The 13,832-nt window shown below is 40.3% G+C and overlaps 1 protein-coding gene across 9 annotated transcripts in view; it reads right to left on the reverse strand.

Moving 5' to 3' along the window:
* The window catches only part of mef2aa (myocyte enhancer factor 2aa), a 68,782-nt gene extending 55,260 nt beyond the window's left edge, over window positions 1-13,522 (reverse strand). For 3 of the 9 annotated variants that reach the window (XM_078167889.1, XM_078167897.1, XM_078167893.1), the window contains exon 1: window positions 7,758-7,925. The gene's annotated coding sequence lies outside the window, so the exon portion shown is untranslated. Of the gene's footprint in view, window positions 1-7,757; window positions 7,926-13,256 lie in introns of those variants that run through there. The other 6 variants (XM_078167890.1, XM_078167894.1, XM_078167896.1 and 3 more) reach the window with 4 other exon arrangements.
* Window positions 13,523-13,832: the final 310 nt, after the last annotated feature.

Consider the following 13,832-nt stretch of genomic DNA (forward strand, 5'->3'; position numbering starts at 1 on the left):
ACAAACACAAAAACAACTATATCGGAGGCCAGACCTCCTTCCTGCTGCTCAGGAGGCCACATGGCTGGTCCAGCTGCAGGAGATCCAACTCTTCCTTCCAGCAGCTACTGGACTTTTAGTCATTGTGCTCATGGTAGGAGCTGTGACACCCAGGTCTCACAGCTGTATTTACTACATCGACCATTGATAAAAACCCCTTCATGGACTCCACTTCTTGCTGTCTTGGGCAATATAATAAAGAGGCGAGATTAAATGTTTCAAATCGCCTATTTTAGCACTCGGCAAGAACAGTGTAAACAGCTTCATCACACAGAGCTTACCAGACTTTGAAGAAAGTTTACTTTGCACACAATTCAATTGTTTGTCTGTTCATGATGCTTCTACTTAATCGACTCGATACAAAGCCAGAGAAGTTAAATCTCCAGTGAGAGACGCTTTTTAAGATCTACAGTAGAACATCAGGAATTCAATACAGTGGGGTATATTAGCAATCATGGGAGATCTTTTGATGTAGTAAATTAGATTATAATATATTCCTTTGATTTATGTTTTTTTTCACAGTCTCATTAAAATTCAGTTAAAATGCAACTCAGCAAAGAGATGTCTTTCTTAACTCAGTATTGCTCTATACATGATTCAACTTAATAATGTCACCGCAGTATCGAGTAGCAACACAGTCTCTCACATTTATTACATCTGCATACAGGCAGATGTCTGTTTCATGTAAACAACAATAAGAAAACAAGCTAAAACACAGTGACTAACCAAACCACAGGACACACACGTTTGGGTTGTATGCTCTATAAGTGTTGCCCACTCACTTTTGAGATGATGCACTGTGTGATGCTGTGGTTTTTCTTGCACTCCAGAAAGCCAAAGAAGGGGGACGAAGCAGCTTAGAAAGGTGCTAAATGACTTGACTTCTCAAAGTTGTCACCTTTGCTCCACCGCATGCTTCCACAGTCTGTCCTCCCAAACCACATAGTGTGCATGTGCTATTGTTTCTGCTCATTATCTCCACTGAGGTGGTTGTGCTTTCTGTACTATTTGTTTGTCTATTTGTCAGAAGGATAGCCGGAGAACTACTGGCCCGATTATCATGAAACTTGGCGTAAAGGTGTAGCATGGGTCAAAAGAGAACCCATTACATTTTGGAACAGATCCGAATCACGGGGCAGAAACAAAAAATTATTTTTCCCTTATGTTAATGTTGAGAGAAAGGACATTTGGCCACACATCTTAAAATCCAGTAGTAAAATTCAATAGTGACGAAACATAGCCAATTGGAAGACATACAATGAGTCCGTATCGCAGTCAATATTCACAGGTACCAGTAAGGTGTAAAAATGTCGTCGCTCAACTTCATATGAAATACGTGGGTGAACCAATACAACTGCAACACCATCAATTTTGTAAGGATGCTTTTTTCTCAAACTAAGGTGTTACCATGGAAAGTAAAAACAAACACATCATGCAAGTAATTATACTCCTACGCACATTCAAATTAGGACTAGGTGATATATTGATATTATATCGATGTTGTGATATGAGTAGGGCTGCCCCCCCACTTGTCGATCAACCGTTAGTCGTCAAGAAAGATCATAAGTTGGCAAGATGTCATTGGTCATTTAGCCACAGAAAAAAAACAAAACAAAAAAAAAAAACCCCTGAAACTCTATTAGGAGCTGCGCCTTGTCAAAATAAATCAAAACCGATATTCCTGGACCATGTGGGAATTAACTTTAAAAGGACAGACACAGGAAGTGGCCACACTCAGCAGTTAATTTCCAGGGCTGGTACCTGCAGTTATTCCACAGGCTAGTTAATAACATGTCGGGCAGGAAATCCAAAGTGTGGGGTCATTGTGAGAAGGTGAAGGATGAACCCAAGGTGATATGTAAACTCATCTTCATTGGTCAACTACAAACATGAGGTATCATCTGAAACATGGAAGTAGCTACATGCCCATTAGCCACTTAGCACAATCATTACTGCTTTGCAGACAGTGTCATTAACAGGCGGCTCGCTCAGTGTGTGACGTGCACTTGTACATAAAACATAGGCCTATATTAATGAAGGTTCATTAGTACGGTTTTGTATTTCTCTGTAATGTAGCACAGTGTTAACAATGTTACTGATACTATTCTTTCTCACACCTTGAACTCAAACCATTGTGTTGCCCTGCCCAAAATATATTATTTATTAATCAAATTATTATCTTAAACATGCAGGTGACTAGTCGACTAATGGCCCTAAAAGACGACTATTGGTCCACTAGGAAAATTCTTAGTCGGGGGGCAGCCCTAGATATGAGACTACATATCGTCTTGGATTTTGGATATCGTTATATTGTAACTGTTGTCTTTTCCTGGTTTTAAAGGCTGATTTACAATAAAGTAATTATTTGAATTTACCAGACTGTTCTAGCCGTGCTATTATTTGCCTTTACCCACTTAGTCATTATATCCACATTTTTATCCACATTATGACTATTTAGCAAAATTCCCATTGTGTAAATATTTTGTGAAAGCTGGTACAGTTAACTCTACAATATCGTAGCAAAATTGATATTGAGGTATTTTATCAAAATTATGATAATATTTGATTTTGCTCCGTATCACCTAGCCTGAATTAAAATATGAATTGTCTGCAATAAACGCCACCAGAGATATTGATTTAAATTTGACTCAAGTAAAAATGTCTTCAGTTTGTCATGACAACTGTTTTTGATAACAGCTGCCTCGTTCAAATTATTTCAGCCTGAACATTTCATATTTGTTCATACAAACATGATAATAACGTCTTTTCTGGCTTTCACAAAACTATGTTAAGTATGCAAGAGCATAATAAACAGCTGAACAGCTGAGATGATTTGGCACAACCATATTTCAACATAACTGTTTTGAAAAAAATATATTTATATATTTCATATATACATACATGGTGATTGTGCTTGCAGATTTGCATATCGTAAAAGACTGGACTACTAGCCTCAGCACAGATCTTTGCTCTGTAAGTCAGTTAAGAATGTGGCTTGTCAAAACTTGACACAGTAGGCAGCAACTGATGAAACTCAGAGGAAATGATACATATGGTGCTTTACAAACAGACGCTACAAACACAGTAATAAGAAAATACAAAAAATAACAATAATAAGAGGTTATTCTGGGACACCACCGTGACTACAGTGGCTACACGACACCGTGCGTTTGTTTGTATTCACAGTCACAGTCAGCGACCAGTTTGGACTTGGAGTGAGAGACAGACTAGGATCATAGCGACAAAAGCAGATCAACAGCAGATTAGAGTGCGGCTCTGCTTGAGGATCTTCCCGCTGCTTCTCTTGTGTGGTCCGGGTTGAAGAGGTGAAGAGACCTCCAGTCAGACCTCGTTTGGAAGAGCAGGGGAGACAGGAAAGAAGGTGCGGCCTTAAGCTGCTCTGCCCTGCTCAGCAGCACATGTGCTGAGTGAGCCAAACGGGGTGGCTTACCACCAGAGGTCTCAGTCAAGGGCAGGACAGTTGAAAGGTCACTGCTAGCTGTCTTGCTATACAAACAGTGCCTCAGCGAGTAATACATTCACCCTCTGAGCTTACCTCGGGCTATTAGAGAGCCTAAACATGACTGGAGATTATCAACAGAGGTTCTCACAGCCAGTGATATTTAGATATCTAAAATACAAGTTTTTTATTACGGTAGCTATGGCATTCATGGATATTTAGAAAGTTAAAATAAATTATGGGATTAAGTAACAACCTTAGTATGAGTTCTATCAATTGACTAAATGATGTTTAAAACTGGATTAAAGTGACTATTCTATCTATTGGCACAAAATAGTATATAATAATCATAACTATGTTTTCATTAGTTTAGAATTACCTAAAAAAAATAAGAATTGTTGTTTTAATAACCTTAGAATGAGCTGTTTATATCCACACAATGAGTGGATCCTCTTGCACTGATTCCGCCATGTTGTTTTCAAGGCAGCCCAGAGCGAACAAATCAAACACTGGCTCTAGATTCGCGTTTTCACCTTGGACACTGCAGTTCTACTACATGCTCGGGACATGGGAAAAATTTCAGTTCCGCAACTTCACCACTAGATGCCACTAAATCCTACACACTGGACCTTTAACTTTGAATCCGCTCCATGTAAAACAGTAAGTGGTATTTGCCAACTTGATGTTGTCTGACACCCAGTGCTAGATCACACGCAGACCAGTGACTCATGATCACAGCATATGAACATAGCAGCAAAGGCAAAGGCCATGTACAGAGGGAGGGCCAGGAACTTAACCCAGTACCTCCTTTCAGTGCGGTGTCAGTGCTAACCAAAAGCCCACAGTGACCTATATAGCATTAACCAAACTCAGACAGGGAAAAAACTAATTAAAAAACCCTACCCTCGACTTGGAATCAAACTGTTTACAGTTTAGGTCTGATTATTGGTTTTCTGTACACCAGTGGTCAGCTATTTGTTTACAGAGAGAGCAGCACAAGTCTTTTCTCTTTAGTCTAGAGGGGACGGTCTACAGTTAACTGCAGTCTAAAACATTATCTGCCAGGCTCAAGATTCTGCATCCAACCTCCAGGTCTCACAGGAAAACGCTGGAATCTCCATATTGATGATAGAGCTCCAATAAACAATGAATCATGTTACTAAGACGCTTTTGTTGAAGAGAACACTAAATGGTTTCAATGTGGCTATTATCATGTCGTTGTTTAATGAGTGATCTTTAAAAAAAAATCCTTTTTTTAAATAAACAGCACAAAGAAAAATAAGACAATTATTAATTTAAGGGAGGGAAAAAGTGCCTCTAAGCAACTCAGTAAATTTGTATGTGGACTTATGTGAACTTTCTGATGTTTTGGTACCTTATAAAAGCCCGAAAAAACTATATTTAATCTTCACAGTCTTTACCAGAAATCTCAGCACTACTTAAAGATCGCAATCAGCCACTTTAATATAGCAAAAAATATAAAGCCAAAAGACTGATAGATTCACAATCATGTCAAAAATTTAAAAAATATAGAAAACAATTATAAAACCACATATTATCTATAATCGCTATAATGTTATAGCTAAATTTGCAGTATAAAAGAACATCTTTGCTCACCAAACACTCAGAGAAACACTATCCTCTTTATTGGACCACGAATGCTCAGCTTCTATCTCTTATTTTTCACTCAATACATCCTTGGCTTTCAGCTTTCTGGTGTTTTGTCCTCCTTGGAAAAATGTCCTGGGAGGAGGAGAGTGGAGGAGAAAGACTTTCACTCAGTGATTCAGAGGCATCGTGTAAACGCCAGCATTCTCTTTCTGACAACCGGCGTTAATTGCAGATCCGACTCGCCCACACACTCCACATTTCTCCTGGAAGGAGAAGCTGAGACACTGAGATTGAAGTGGGATGAGGAGTGCAGTAAAAGATGCTGCAGCTGCCCGTTCCTCACACCGTCACCACCTCTCATTTCTCCCTTTCCACTGAGAACTTGTGCTAAGACGCTCACACGCACTTACTCACATTTACAGAGACATGCAGGGGCACACAAACATAACATGTAACAAGGCTAAAACATTTAATAAACAGTGGTAGTCATCGTGGAATAGCATCCATCTATCTTACTTCATCATCATATCGTTGATTAAAGATACAGGGTGGAATCTAATAGATGTATTATCAAACCTCTGTGTGTGTGTTTGGCAAAGGGAGAACATTCGGGGTCTCCGAGGTTAGAGCAACAGCTCAGACATTTGTGATGGCTCTATCTGTGCCTTCACAGACATCACATTCATTCCTTTGACTAATATGTGACATAAATTGTTAAAATGATATTCATTTCAGCGGCGCTGAAAGAATCCCTCATCCACACATTAGACATAAGAGCTCACGTGATGTGGATCATGAGCAACAAGGCCCATTACTGGTGAGGCCTGGGGCAGCACACAAGCTAATGACTGCAGATTGAAGGGTGCTTTACTGCTTTGCTTTCGAAATCACTGGCAACCAGCTGGTATGGTAATGTACACGCCGTCAGAACAGCGGTAACATTAAATGGACAGTGAAAAATACAAGTATGCTTTAATAGTACCGCTGCATCAACAACTCATGTCCCTAAAGAATTACTTTAACAACAAAATTTGTCATTGGTTCGCCCCGGTGACGAAAGGATAAAGTTCTAAAATATTTACCACCGAGGTCAAGGTAACGGAATTATTTTTGAGATATATGTCAGTAAACAACACACCAAATACATTGCTTTTATACATGCAATGACACAAAAAAAACACTTTACAAGCTGCAACATGTCAGACAACCACAGACTGAATTCATACTATTATTAACTTGTGAAAATATAAGTGAACAGAGCACCGTTTCAGGTGGTATTTTCTGCTACAACTGAATCAAATCTACTCCTTCTGTACAATATTAATGAGACGTGCATGGTGAAGGCATACACAAGAAAACATTTGAGAAGGTCAGGTTACTGTTGGCCATTGGCCACTCTGGCGAGGGGTTAAGGTCACAAGAGTCCCACAGATTCAAAGAACCACCAGGCAGCTGAGATCCTCTCTCACAAGCTCTGCGACCAAACTGACCGTACGGCTTATCAGAAACGTTCGGTGTGTCCCATATCTTAGTGAAGTCTATCAAGAGAAATGACTGGATACATTTCAGCTCTAACAAGTTATTAACTCTATTAACTCATTAAAGCGCCAAAATAAAAGCATAGGCTTGATGTCATACTACCTCTAAAACATATCACAAGTTATTAACCCCTGTCATCTCTTAAATCCAGTCATAACTGAGTGGTTTTAAATATACTGTCAGATAGGAGGACCTGATTCACTGTACATCATGTTAAAGTGCCAAAATAAAAGCGTAGGATGGCTGTCATGCATCCACTTGTGCTTGTCAGCCACTCTTCTCTTGTTAAGCTGTTTCAGACACACTAGTAACAACATGCATGGCACTAAGCAAGTGTAGTGATGTCACCGTGCACGGGCTGACCAGCACCATCTAGATTTCAGTACCACTTACGTCAAGCAGTTATCAAGCTTGGCAAGCGCCAAAAATGCCAAAACTCAAAATATGTCACATAATAATTCACTGTGTTTTAAATTAAAGTAGGTTAAAAGGGTTCAGATGTTTTTTTAAGAAGTTGTTGTAACATGCAAACACACAATTTGCTGTCAACTCAGTATCAGACTGTGTGAACTGCTTGTTGTTGTGATGGCTCAACGGTGTTATTATACACACATTGATTACTATTTTGCCCAAACGGTGCTCCTGTTTTACAAAGTACAGTTTGACATTTCACACTTGCAGTCACAGGATTAACTGCAGGGGAGTTTTAACACTCATAATTCAGATATGAAGCATCTGAGCGGACCTACAGTGAAGCTTATCACATCATTACTGCTGACGATGAATCCTGTAAAAGTTTCTCGCAATTGAATGATATCAACAGCGCGCGCGCGTCTGACTGCGCCCTTTAAACACACACTTGGACGCCAAAAACCTCGCTGGTAATTCAACACGACTGATGACACCGTTTTTACGTTATGTATCTGATATTCCGCACACACCCAAGGGTGAGACAAATTGATAAACAGATAGATAGAGCCCGCAGTTAACGTCTCCGTCTCCCAAATCCTCTCTACGTCTCCCTCTTGCGCTTTTCTACTCTCACTCTCTGTAGAGCTCCGGTACCGCTGCCACACTCCGCAACATTGTTTCTATTTCCGTTACTCACCTTTACTCCCAAGTCAGTTGCCGTGTATAGACACTCTATATCGGTGGCTCCAGTGGATAAGCGTAATTTCAGTTCACATTTACACGCTGACTGCTATTTTAGGGAGAGCTGACAAACTCAGAAAAAGCAAGGCTCCCTCTTGTCAGCGAGAGACTCCTCCCCTTATCTGACGAGCTGCCTCTCTGTAGCTCTCTCGCCCTCCCTCTCTCTCTCTCTCTCTCTTACACACACACACACACACGCACGCACACACACACACACACACACACACACACACGCAAACCGCCGTCAAAACATTAGAATAAGTAGTAAAAGTCTCTCTGGGAATTAATCTGAGCCACATGTGCACACATTATTACTGTTACACACACTTTGTTTTATAATGTTCTGCTGGTGTTTGACTCCTGTCACTATCATTATTAACACTTTGTCCCAAACAGTCCTGAGGGTGACTCAGTTACAGTGTAAAACACACTAAACTTACAGAAACTTTGGCACAACTGACAGGAAAAACACCAAAAATAAAAGTACAACAATCTGAATCAGACACCACCACAATGACTGTACAATCTGTTTCCTTCAGGACAACTACTTTCCCAAATTACTCGGCTCGGCCTCATCACATTAGATACATTTGACGTCATATCTCTAAGACAACAGCAATGGAATTCGGTTTAAAGGGCGCTCCCCGCAGCCAATGGGGATCCGCAGCGTCTGTTGAGCAGCCAATTAGAGCAGGGAGGCGGGACCCGCTTGACTCGCATATGAGCATGTCACGTGTACGTGCAGGATCACAGGAGGTGTGGTGCCTGGGCCCACTGGGCTGCGTGTACTGACGTTTGGGAGCAGGTGTGACAGAGATTGAGCACAATTGTCATCTGCTGTTTTAATTATGTGTTTGATACGGAGGGGATGGACGTGTGGCAAAGTTTAGGGAGAGTGACTACATGCACATGGGCACCTGTCAGGAAGATATGTAGCAGTTTAGAGTTGTGTCTAGTTAGCAGTGCAACTATGTACATGAGTAAAAGTTAATTTCCTTGCACTGTATTCAAGACCTGGGTTGAACAGACCCAGAGCTTTAATACAGGGGAAGGAAACTAAGTTTTACTCAAGTATATAGTTTACTCAAGTAGCCTATTTTCCATTTTCTACTACTTTATACTTCAACTTTGCTTCATTTTATAGGAAAATATTGTACTTGTCAAAGAGTTATATGTATATGTAACAAAGTCAAATGTACATGTTATATTAAGTATTATAATTACACAAAATGTGTTTCAGTTGTTATTACCTGACACACTTAAGCCTCCCTAGCCAATATGTGAAACATTTGATACCCAGTTACCCCTATGTTTACCTTTGGGGGTACTCTGAAGTCGTTGAAATTCGGCGCATGGGCAGTGACTTGCATCGTCAGAAAACAACGAAATAAGGAGTCCTTTAAACCCGGCATGATACGTAGCCGGCTGCTGTTATAGTTAAGCGGGCTCAGCAGCGTCAGAGGGGAATGCAGTGGGACAAGGACGAAAGTTAAGGCGGCAAAAGTCCGTCTGGGGTGGGCGGGAGCGATGATGGATGGGTCAAACAAACACTGACTTTCACCCAGGAGAGTGGTGTTTGTGTCCCGTAAGATTCTAAAGCCAAACCCTGTTTTTTTTCCTAAACCTAGCCATGTTTTTGTTGCGTAAACCCAACCATGTGTTTTTGTTGCCTAAACCTAACCATGTTGTTGTTGCGTAAACCCAACCACGTGTTTTTGTTGCCTAAACCTAACCATGTGTTTTTGTTGCCTAAACCTAGCCATGTGTTTTTGGTGACCAAACCTAACCATGTTTTTGTTGCCTAAACCTAACCATGTGTTTTTGTTGCCTAAACCTAGCCATGTGTTTTTGGTGCCCAAACCTAACCATGTTTTTGTTGCCTAAACCTAACCATGTGTTTTTGTTGCCTAAACCTAGCCATGTGTTTTTGGTGCCCAAACCTAACCATGTTTTTGTTGCCTAAACCTAGCCACATGTTTTTGTTGCCTAAACCTAGCCACATTTTTTTTGTTGCCTAAACCTAACAATGTGTTTTTGTTGCCTAAACCTAACCACATGTATTTGTTGCCTAAACCTAATAACGTGTTTTTGTTGCCTAAACCTAACCACATGTTTTTGTTGCCTAACCCTAATCACATGTTTTGTTGCGTAAATCTAGCTACGTGTTTTTGTTGCCTAAACCTAACCATGTGTTTTTGTTGTTGAAGGAAAAAAAACATCAATTCACCATGTTGTACCGACGTAGTGCATTTATTTTGAAAGAGACTGTATGTAAACGGTAAATTTCCTGTGAAAAGGGAAGTGTATTTTGAAAAATGACAATGCATGTAACATGCAGAAGTTGACAGTGTCCCAGAAGGTCAACAACCAACGCACCCAGGGTACTGTTCACATCGTATGTGGACGTGGAATGTCCATGACCAAACGTCAATATGTGACAAAGTCGTAGTTGGAATGTGTTGCCTATAAAGGGGTGTCTCCTGCTTCACCTCACCCCTTTTGCTGAGGTAAGCGACTTTGCTCTAGTAGTGAGTGCCGTGTTTAGCGCTGTAAAGCTATGGTTATAAATTCATTTTATGCTAACATATTCCTGTGTCACTTAATTCGTGTAGGGGCTCGATTTAATATGGTTTTAATTGACGAAGGATTTTGTTTTTACCGCTTGCTGTCAGGTATGTTTTCTGTGTTTCAGTGTACGAAATTGAATGTAAAATGGCCACCCCTTTTGCTGTTGTGCTCCATGGGAGAGAGGCTCAAGTTAATATGGTTGTATTTGACGGAGGATTTTGTTTTTACCTTTTGCTGTCAGAGTTGTAAGGAATAAACAGAGTTAGCCTCCAAAGATATCCATCGTCTGGGCCTCTTCATACCAATACAATGCAGACATCACTAGAGTCCACCGGTTACACAGTTTACTCGAGTAGCCTATTTTCCATTTTCTACTACTTTATACTTCAACTTTGTTTCATTTCATAGGGAAATGTCGTACTTTTATTTAATAGTTAAATGCATATAAAATATTAATTTTGGATTTTATTCATTTTGCACGTATGATCTAATAATATAACAAATGAAATGTCACTGACAGAGGGCATTTTGCCTCTATAATGACTACTTTTTTGATAGTTTAAGTACATTTTGCAAATAATTCTTTTGTTTACTCCAGTACAACTCTAAATGATGGACATTTACATTGTGATATTGCTACTTTTACTTAAGTAAATTATCTGAATCCTCTGCCTCCACCACACCTTGCATCTATTATATTACATGGGACTCAGAGGAGTTACAAGTTGCACACAAGGTTTACAAATTAGACTACTCATTATCTCATAGTAAAGGAATGTCCATTTGCTTTTGAATGACTGCTTCTGCATCATATGACTTCATCATTTTGGTCACAGGACTTCATAAAAACTTTACTGATTACTTCAAGTGTCATTTTAAATTTTAAACAACAATGAGTCACTGGACTAACTGTGTACTCACATGTCTTTCTTTGTTTTAGACATAGCAGTCAAAGCAATCTGCTGTCTCTGCAAACAGAATCAGTGATTTGATGGCACCATTGGCCTGGCTGAATAAAACAATGCATGATTATTTTGACATCCTCCTCTAATGACATCCTTGTTTGTTACACTGCGCGCACGCTAATGAAGGGAAGGGGTTTTCACAAAGCACGGCTCCTGCTGCATGTGGCTCATTTGTATTAGTCTAGTATAGCCTGGCCCCTAGTGTATTGTGCTACCTTTTTCACCAGTTAGTCCCAGCCCTGAAGGAAAATACCGTGTCTAGTCTTCCTCATCCTTCCTGTTTCCTCGGGGCGCTAGGCCAAGGAGTCACAACTGTCCTTAATGTCCGTACAGCACAGTTCAGTTGCATTGCTAACCACACCTCAATATATATATGTTAAATCCAAAACAAACTGCAGTTTAGAAATCGATTGCTTGAAGTTCATTAAATTTAGTCTGCACAAACCTGCTCCTGGCTCCTGGCTTCTGGCTCTTGGCTTTTGGCCATGCACAGGTTCAGGTTAAATGAGGGCGTGCTTTATGGCCACATGAGCCGATTTGAGCTGGCTGTTCCTGCAGTTTGCTGGAGCCTTGGTCTTGGCCTTGTGTAAACTGAGGCTCGAGAAGAGAAACCACCACCTGCCAGTAGAGCTACAAGAGTCACTCTGTCCATCATAATCTCTGCCAGTTGAGGATAACTGCACATTATGTGTAAATTAATGTGTGCATCACATATGTGCATGTCCATTCAAAGTGGGAAAAAAGCCCTGAAGACTGAATACTAAACCAAAAGGGAACTGGTGGCCACATTAATGCTTCTCACATCCACGCTAGTCCTTTATATTGCAGCATAAGATTGTGGTTATATTGTGGGGCAATGCTCTACTTTCTGTTTGTATGTTGGGGTGGCTTTTGAATGATATTTGTAACCCTATTTCACTGTAGAATTCTGTATGGTTATTCGTGAGTACCAAATGACAGTTTACCAAGCTTTTATTGAGAATATACAGGCACACTTTTTAATCATATGTTGCTAATCTGGATGGTAATTTTCCTGCAATGCAATTATGCCAAATTATTTTCCTTTATTATGTGGATGGCTCAGATTACATTCTATAGCACTAATAAAACATACAACACCCTGAAGTGCTTATAAAATGAAAATGTACCACACAAGAACCGTCTGTTCTCGGTGATATTTGGATAGAATAAAAATTCATTCACCTTTTCTTGCTATCTGCAGATTAAGACATAGGCTGTCAATAATACTGCTGCAACTTCATGTGAATGTAGTATTATAATAATGAAGCAAAGTTTGTAATAAAGTGCTTGGTCCAAAAGTGAAAGCCAATTTGCAGTATTGCATAAAATAAAAATACTACTAAAAATACAACTGATGGCAGTTTTCTCTTTTTATCGTCATACATATGCATGTAATTCTGTTCTTTCCTCTGCATTGTCAGTAACGATAGTCACGACTAAAAAGAATTAGACAGAAGCCGTCCCCAGCTGTTTTCTTGGAGTGCTTTCAATCAGTAAAGTTTCTGCTGTGCAGTGGTTCTTAGTGAGTTCAGGCTGATGCCAACTGACAACAGTGTGGATCCAAATTGCTCTCAGCATCTCCTTTAGCAGCACTTTTGTGTCAACATGCACCCCTCCCATCTTCCCAAAGTGATGCCAGCAACAAAAAAACAATGATGCTTGCAAAAAAATACAATCAACACCGAGGTAATTTACATCAGCTCATTAAGTTTCACCTCAACATGATGCCACAACAATACAGGTGATAAGATAGTTTCTCAAATCCACATAATCACACAAAAGACAAAAACTTGTAATAGACAGACAAATTGAATCAATCTTGTAATGACATAAGTGTTAATTGGCATCACATTTCCATCATGTGCAAGGATTCAAGACTTTTCCCGACACCTGTGTCTCACCTGTTAGTCGCTGTTGCACAAACGCCTTCACAGAACCTGCTGTTCCAATCTCTCCACTTCCCCCCCCCCTACAAGTTTTGGCTTTCTTTATCTCTTCCTTTCTTTCTGTCTACAACACTTCCACTTCTCTCTGCTGTCTTTGTTTCACTCTGCCCATTGATTTACCTCAAAGCCAGACCAGCTGGCTTTGGATGCTTCCCTCAGAGCCCTAAGAGGCCCGTCTTCACGCGCTGTTCCTCCTCGTGTCCCTTGGTCTCTCTGCCGGCAGAGAGCAAGGGGGGCAGTGGTTTGAAAGGTAGGACCCCAGATGGACATAGACATGTCGGGCACGTGTTATGTGACGGGGCTTGGCTCAGGGCTCTCTGGGCCAGCCACAGCTGTCAGTCATAACTCCAGAAGGTGTTGAAGATTTCTCCTTCCTCCCACAGACAGCTGGGAGGAATGCAAAATGTAATTTTCTACAACATAGTGAAACATTTTAGGGAGAAAATACTTTTTATGTGTGATTCTTCTTTGAATCTATTGCAAAAATAAGTCTTCATAGTGCAACATGTTTTCATGAAAATTAAAAACATA

Source organism: Epinephelus lanceolatus, chromosome 5, assembly GCF_041903045.1.
Source record: "Epinephelus lanceolatus isolate andai-2023 chromosome 5, ASM4190304v1, whole genome shotgun sequence".
Taxonomy (NCBI): domain Eukaryota; kingdom Metazoa; phylum Chordata; class Actinopteri; order Perciformes; family Serranidae; genus Epinephelus; species Epinephelus lanceolatus.